The sequence below is a fragment of the Hyaena hyaena genome, unplaced genomic scaffold (genome assembly GCF_003009895.1).
Source record: "Hyaena hyaena isolate Hyena2069 unplaced genomic scaffold, ASM300989v1 scaffold_394, whole genome shotgun sequence".
NCBI lineage: Eukaryota > Metazoa > Chordata > Mammalia > Carnivora > Hyaenidae > Hyaena > Hyaena hyaena.
The window spans coordinates 103,555-111,014 of record NW_024081026.1 but is presented as its reverse complement, the minus strand read 5'-3'; the positions used below and the strand labels follow the sequence as shown (position 1 = coordinate 111,014).

The 7,460-nt window shown below is 40.1% G+C and overlaps 1 protein-coding gene across 3 annotated transcripts in view; it reads left to right on the top strand.

Annotated features, from left to right (window-relative positions):
* Nucleotides 1-7,460, top strand: part of EPSTI1 (epithelial stromal interaction 1) — a 96,487-nt gene that overhangs the window by 3,796 nt on the left and 85,231 nt on the right. The gene's annotated exons all lie outside the window — the stretch shown is intronic.

Sequence of the window (7,460 nt, the reverse complement as noted above, 5' to 3'; positions counted from 1 at the left end):
CAAAAAAAAAAAACATAAAAAAAAAAAAAAAAAAAAAAAAAAAAGACGTGTGTAGAAATCGCCTGAGCTTCCTACTAACTTTCCAGGTATCTCCAGAGCTCATACTCTTTAACTAGTACGAATTATTTTTTTCCTTCCTGTTTTTAAAAAACCGGTGCCCTGGAGCGCCTGGGTGGCTCAGTCGGTTAAGTGTCTGACGTTGGCTCCGGTCACGATCTCTCAGGTTCATGGGTTGGAGGCCCGCATGGGGCTCTGTGCTGTGCTGAACGCTTGCTCAGAGCCTGGAGCCTGCTTCGGATTCTGTGCCCTCCTTCTCTCTCTGCCCCTCCCTGCTCACGCTCTGTCTCACTCTCTCTCTCAAAAATAAATAAATGTAAAAAAAAATTAAAAAAAAAATTCAGGGCCCTTAAGAGGTGTCTCCACACCAGCTGCCAGGGGAAGGGCAGAGAGAGACTGTTTTATGGGATAGAAGATCCAAATGCAGGCTCTGGGAGCGTGCTTGCATCTCAACAAAGTTCCGGGATAGACGACTTCTCAGGACCAGAGGAATGGGACGGGGTGAGGTCAAGAGTGGCCGCAGGATTTCCTGTTATAGGTAACTTTCATCTTGGTCTTTGGTTCAGAGTCTGCAGTTGGTACCCTGGAAACCTTTGTTACGCTGCATCGGTGATTCTCACTTGCCTCCCAAAGGAAGGAGCTTCTTTAACAGGATAGTATGGCTACACAGACAGGGCTCTTGAAGTGCTGTCAGTGTGAACAGAGTCCTCTGAATGGTTTCATTTTCAGTTCCCTCCTTTCCATCAACTTCTGGTCACACTAAAGACCTGCCAGTTGCTAAGGAACAGTATATAACCTTATGACCCGTAAACAGTAGCTTTCTTTCATCCCTTAACTTTGAAAGAATTCATACGCGCTGGCTTTTAATATTATTCTGCTTAGGGTCACCCTTAGATGGGGCAGGTGACCTGGGTGCTTGCAGTTAGAGATTGCTGCGTTTCTCACCTTTGTAGAATGAGAAGTGTCCTGCGACAGTAGAGGTTCGTTAATTTCAGTTTCTCAGTGAGCTGTAGCATTTAATGTAGCGGAGGTCACGGGCATACCGTCTCATGTTGATGATGAAGGCCCTTTACCTGCCTTTTTGTTGTTAAAGAGCATCTAGTTAGATATAATCATTTATTTGCAAGCTCATATCATCTCATAAATATTAGTATTTACATCTATCTTTTTTTTTTAATGCTTTATTTATTTTTGAGAGAGAGAGACAGACAGCGTGAGCAGGGAGGGTCAGAGAGAGGGAGACAGAATCTGAAACAGACTCCAGGCTCTGAACTGGCTGTCAGCACAGAGAGTATTTGCATCTATCTTTTCTTTCTTTCTTTCTTTCTTTCTTTCTTTCTTCCTTCCTTCCTTCCTTCCTTCCTTCCTTCCTTCCTTCCTTCCTTTCTTTTTTTCTTTCTTTCTTTCTTTCGATTGTAAATATCCTCAGAATCTTGCTGGACCAAAGTGCTCAGAAACACTTTTCTAATTCATTGTCCAGGCCTCAGTGCCTGAAGACCTCACTGCACACTATTTTGTGATTTTTAAGATTTGCCAATAGACCATTAGATAGTACATGGGAGAGTTAGCTTTCACAGAGCTCTTTTATTTATTTTTTAAAAATGCGAACCACTTGCAAGAGGTAGAGCATTATAAGAGTCATTCCCTTTTGGGTGTTTAATGGCTAAGATCCTGTTTGGACCACTCTGAATTCTTACATCTCCATCAGTTACTTCTATTGTTTATTCTCACTTGTATCTTTTAATGACACTGGAAAACCAAGGAAAATGGTTGAATGGTAAATAACCATTTGGGACCGTTTGATGGGAAATAGAGAAAAAGGAAGGATAGAGTGCTTAATACGCTTCATTTGTTCATTCTCAATATGAGCTTATTTATATGATAAAGGATTGTGATTTAACTTGTCTTGTGTACATCCTTCCGTTAATTCATTAGGGAGGTGCCAGTGTAGGAGCATGGGCTTTGATGCCAGGCTCACCTGGGCCCATATTCTCATTCTGCTATTATTACTTGCTCTCTGGACTTCAACAAGGTGCTTAAGTACTATGCCTCAGTTTCCTCATTTCTTAAAATGAGAGAATACCAACCTCGGAGGGTTTCTTTATTTGTGTGTATGTGTTTGCATAAAACATAACTTCATGCTTGGAGAAAGGAAATATCCAGTAAATGTGAGATGCTGATAACCTTGAATCCATTTAACAGATGTTTATTGATCAAGTACTGTGCTGTCACCCTGAAGTGGAGTATTTGAATCTTGTAAAAATACACTGATTTAAAACACCTATTTCCACATAAATAGAGATGTTAAGGCAATTTCTTAAAATTTTAAATGACTGCTGAGAACCTCCAATGGACTCTAAGGCAAGGCTGTGTTCTTGACTATATTTGGATTTAAATAATTATAAGTGCTAATTCATGTTGGCCTTCCCAGTTCTTTTTAGTTGGTAATTTTATCTTGTCCCCAAATATCATAAGCAATCTACACAGATTTAAAGAGAAGAAAGGCTTATATATACTTTGAATCCAAAGTAACACTTTACCTTCAGTGTTCCTTTAAATATTTTGCTTTTATAAAACAAATGTTTTTTAATGTTTATTTATTTTTGAGAGGGAGAGAGTGAGAGACTGAGCATTAACAGGGGAGGGTCAGAGAGAGAGGGAGACACAGAATCTGAAGCAGGCTCCAGGCTCTGAGCTGTCAGCACAGAGCCTGACGTGGGGCTTGAACCCACAAACCATGAGGTCATGACCTGGGCCATACTTAACCGTCTGAGCCACCCAGGTGCCCCAATATTTTGCTTTTTTGTAAAAATCTCTTACTCCTTTATATAATTTCTAGATACATATAAGATTAAAACATGGGTTTAATCTTATATAATATATAAAGAAGGAAGTTTTCACCTGACTTTACCAAATTCTGGGCAGTAGGCTCTTGCTTGTGACAGCAACACGGGGTTCACTTAATACAGGTGCTTGTCTACAATCATACCCAGAAATAGTCCTTTAGCTTGATGCTATTTAAAGTAAATAAAAAGATATTCTGAAAATGAACCTATAACATGGAATTTTGCTATACAATTTACTTTAACATCAGGTGAACTGAATTTGTATATGAATTAACATATTTGTGGCCTTCTTTATACTGAGAACAGAAGAGAGTCGAAGATGAGCAATAAAGTAACACATGTAATGCTTAGTATGTGAAAGTGCATTATGTATATTAACTCAGTCCTCACAACAATCCTATAATAAGGGAGGCTCTCTAGCTCTGGATATTTAATTACAAATTAAGGAACAAATAACTACTCAACAGGAGACAAGCCCTTATGTAGCTTATAGTCAAATTGATGGGGTAGACAGTTATTAGATAATTATAGGAATAACACTATATGCAGTGTAAAGGAAAGCAAGGGTCTGAGTTCATCTTGGGAGCAGGAGAAGCATTACCAAGAAGTGATGTTTGAGCTGCAGTCTACAGGCTAGTTAGGAGGTGTCTGGTTTTTTCTGACATCAAATACATTATTCCGGCACCAACCGACTTCAGTTCAATTCACTTCTGACACTACCCAGAGTTAGTGCAGACCTCACTGATTAGAGCTCAGTTTCACAAAACTGCCCTTGTTTCAGACACCAGCCACAAATGAGGTCCCCAAACTACCCACACTTCTGCCTGGCTGACTGCAGATGTGGGGGTTCCTATGGCCCTTCTTCCTCTAGTCTTCTCGAACGAGTCAGAGAAATCCTGGAAACTCTTGTACTTAACGATTACGGTTTTATTATAAAGGATACAACTCCGGAACAGCCAAATGGAAGAGATGCAAGGGCAAGATAGGAGGGTGGGACATTGCACAGAACTTCCACACCCAGTTTTCATGGGCACCCACGTCAAAGTGCTCATCATTCTGGAAGCTCCTCAGTCCTTGTTCAAGAATTTTTATTTCAGCTCCCTTAAGCAAGCACAGTTGATTAAATCACACTCTAATCACATGGTTGGTTTTCCTGGCAAATTGCACCTACCCTGAAGCATTCTGGGTTCATCTCATTAGCATATAATCAACACTCTTATCACATGGACTCAAAGGGAGTTTTGGAATTCTGTACCAGGAATCAGGGACAAAGTCTAAGTATTTACATTTTATTCTACCACAGGAGTTTATGTAGTGTCTATGACAGAGAGGGAAACTTGCTATTCAGATCTCCTTCAAAAGAACTTAGTGTGGGGAGCGTAGTCAACTGACGGCCCCAGCCACCATGCCTTTGTCCATCATACCCTTTGTTCTGAGGGCGTTCTTATTCTGCGCTCTTCCCAGCCAGTGTCTGAACATTCCAGGGTACTAATGTCAGCCTATTCCTGGCCTACGTGGGACTTCTCTATTGGGCAACTTTTGCCAGAAGACTCCCCACTGAACTATCTGAGCTTTTCTCAGAACTATGCAGCAGTCCAAGGCGCTTCCCACTCAACCCCTGCCTCCCCTCTCCCCTTTCATAGGGACCAGACCTGCTCATGTTCTGGAGGCTTTCTCTGCCTATCCCTGCTCATTTGCCTTTGGTCCTTCATAAGAAGTTCCCCCCAAAACCTCTTGCATGTCTAATCCTGCCCTGATGTCTTCTAATTGGAGGCCCCAGACTGACACAGACCTCTCAGATCCACCACAGCCCTGATTACTAAGAGCTTAGATACTGTGCTGTTCAAGTGTTAGGTAGGTGTACTAGGGAAACCCGCTCCTTTTTCTTATTTCCTCCCTTTGCGGCTCTAGTTTTCTCATTTCCTTACTCAAAACTTCAGTACTTTTCCCAGTTTGCTGTGCTCCAGGGAAGGAAATAAACCTGGTAACTGATACTTTTCTTTCCCTTTGTCCTCAAAGTCTCAAGGGACGGTGAAGGGAGAATAAAGGATGGCTTGGTAAGACCACTTATTACTGGCCAATCCCCAGTTTTTCTCTCTTCCCCCCTTGAAGGACACTGTGATCCATTAATATTACGCATTTATAAATATAGGATGGGATATGAAGTGGAATATATGATAATATAGTCATTAAGTTACAGCATTCAATTTTATAACATCACTATTGAATAATTGTTGAATATATTCTGAATCCTGAAATATAATGTCTTATGTCTAAGACAGATCATCAAAACCTTTGTATGTTCTTTTTTTTTTTAATATTTTTATTTATTTCTAGGAGAGAGAGAGAGAAACAGCGTGAGCAGGGGAGGGTCAGAGAGAGAGGGAGACACAGACTCTGAAATAGGCTCCAGGCTCTGAACTGGCAGTCAGCACAGAGCCCGACATGGGGCTCGAATCCATGAACCACGAGATCATGATCTAAGCAAAAGTCGGACGCTTAACCAACTAAGCCACCCAGGCGCCCCAACCTTTGTATGTTCTTAACTCACCTTATTTGAATCTGAACTAGCCACATAAAATAGTCTTAAATCAAGTGCAAGTTTTTACAAAGTTCTAAGAACTGCTTTCACTATTTCTTCTTCACTGCAATGCCCCAAATTTCTCTTCTGAATCCTCTTATGACTCTGAGAAGGTAAGCTTTTGCTTATAGATGTTTAAACAGCATGAAAGTACCAGGTTATTACTCCTCCCTGGAGATGGAGAGCTGAATAATGACAAAGTCCCTTTTAGTGGTGTGAAATAATAGAACATAGGAAGAGAAAAATATGTGATTGATTCTGATGAGTAATTTTCTTGACGGCTCAATATAGATGACTATTCATTAGAGGACTATAACTCAATCTTCAGGCGAGGCTCATAAGCATTCAGAAAGTTTGTAAAACAACAGTGTTTAACTCTTAATGATAATTATATGGCTCAATGAGCTTGTTAGGTGTCTTGATGATTACTATATTCTACTAGCAAGCTAATCAGTAGAACTCTGCCTATTTGACTTACTTTTGAAACGAGCAGTGTGGCAAGGCATTCCAATACTGTGGTAGCTTAAAGTAAATTACTTGTGACCTAGAATAGTCAAAGAGGGCACCCTGAGAGAATAAAACCAAAATAACAATCAATAGCTTGAACTCTTATGTCTTGAACTCTTGACCATGTGCTAGACCTTGTACTATGCATGTCCTATAATTCCTTTTTCTTGACACAGTAAATACTTTGCCACTTTACAGTTAAGGAAACTGAGTCTTGGGAGATTAAATGATGTCCTGGAGTCTCATGGCTTTTTTTTTTTTTTTTTTTTTTAGTAAAAGAAGCAGCATTCAAACCTGAGACTACCACAGTCTGGATCCTGAACATGATAAGGAGCTGGAGGAAGGAGTAGGTGTATAGTTAGTTGAGTTTCCATCAATTGTCATATTTTCACATCAAGAAAATAGAAATTCTATAGGCTAAGGGGAGTGGCATTGTAGAAACAGTAATGGACCTTTATTTACAACTTTAAAATTATATGGACAAAGAAGTAGGTTGTAAGAATGAAGTTTCTGCGGGGATCTTCTTGTCTCTGCTGCTTTTCTTATTTAAAAAAAAATTTTTTTTAATGTTTTATTTATTTCTGAGAGAGAGAGGGGCAGCGTGAGCAGGAGAGGGTCAGAGAGAGAGGGAGACACAGAATCTGAAACAGGCTCCAGACTCTGAGCTAGCTGTCAGCACAGAGCCTGACTCAGGACTCAAACCCACAAACTGTGAGATCATGATCTGATCCGAAGTCAGTCACTTAACCGACTGAGCCACCCAGGCGCCCCTCTGCTGCTTTTCTTAAATGACAGCTTGGTGGGCTTGCATTAAAATAATTCTCTCACTGTTCCTGTTTATGCACAACCTAAACATCCTGCCTTCCAGTGATCTTTCAGACTTCTGACCAACAGCTAGTGTAAGCAATGCATCTGATATTCATGATCTAGTACAGTTGTGGGTATATTGGAGCTTATATATAACTGAAAAAATTTTCACAAAACAACTCTCGCCCTTCCTCTGTGTGATGCACTCTGACATTTTCTACTCTCATTTGTTAAGAAAATAAACCCATTAAATTGATTTCATGACTCATTCGTGGGTTACCTGTATAGTGTGAAAAGCATGGTTCTGTGTGTGGCAGAAGAGATTGCTGGAGTGGATGGAAAGGAAAGACATTTTGGTTTGCATAGATCCATTTTCTCTTCCTGTTTATATAGGAGGGTTGAAATTATGGTTGTGTTTAGAAGGAATTTCCAACTTTTCTGCACTGGATTTCATTCCTTGCATTTGGCAGTCTGCCAAGTCTTGGGGTACAATCACTTTTGCTCAAATACAATGTCAAAAATGAGTGGGCATTTCTCAAAAAGTCTTTGACAGCTGAAACAGTGAAACAATAAATCAACAGGATGATGAAAGCCTGAAAATACATAATACCTATAATAATCAGTAGAAGCATAGCAGAAATGAGAAAAAAGAAACTTAGTTC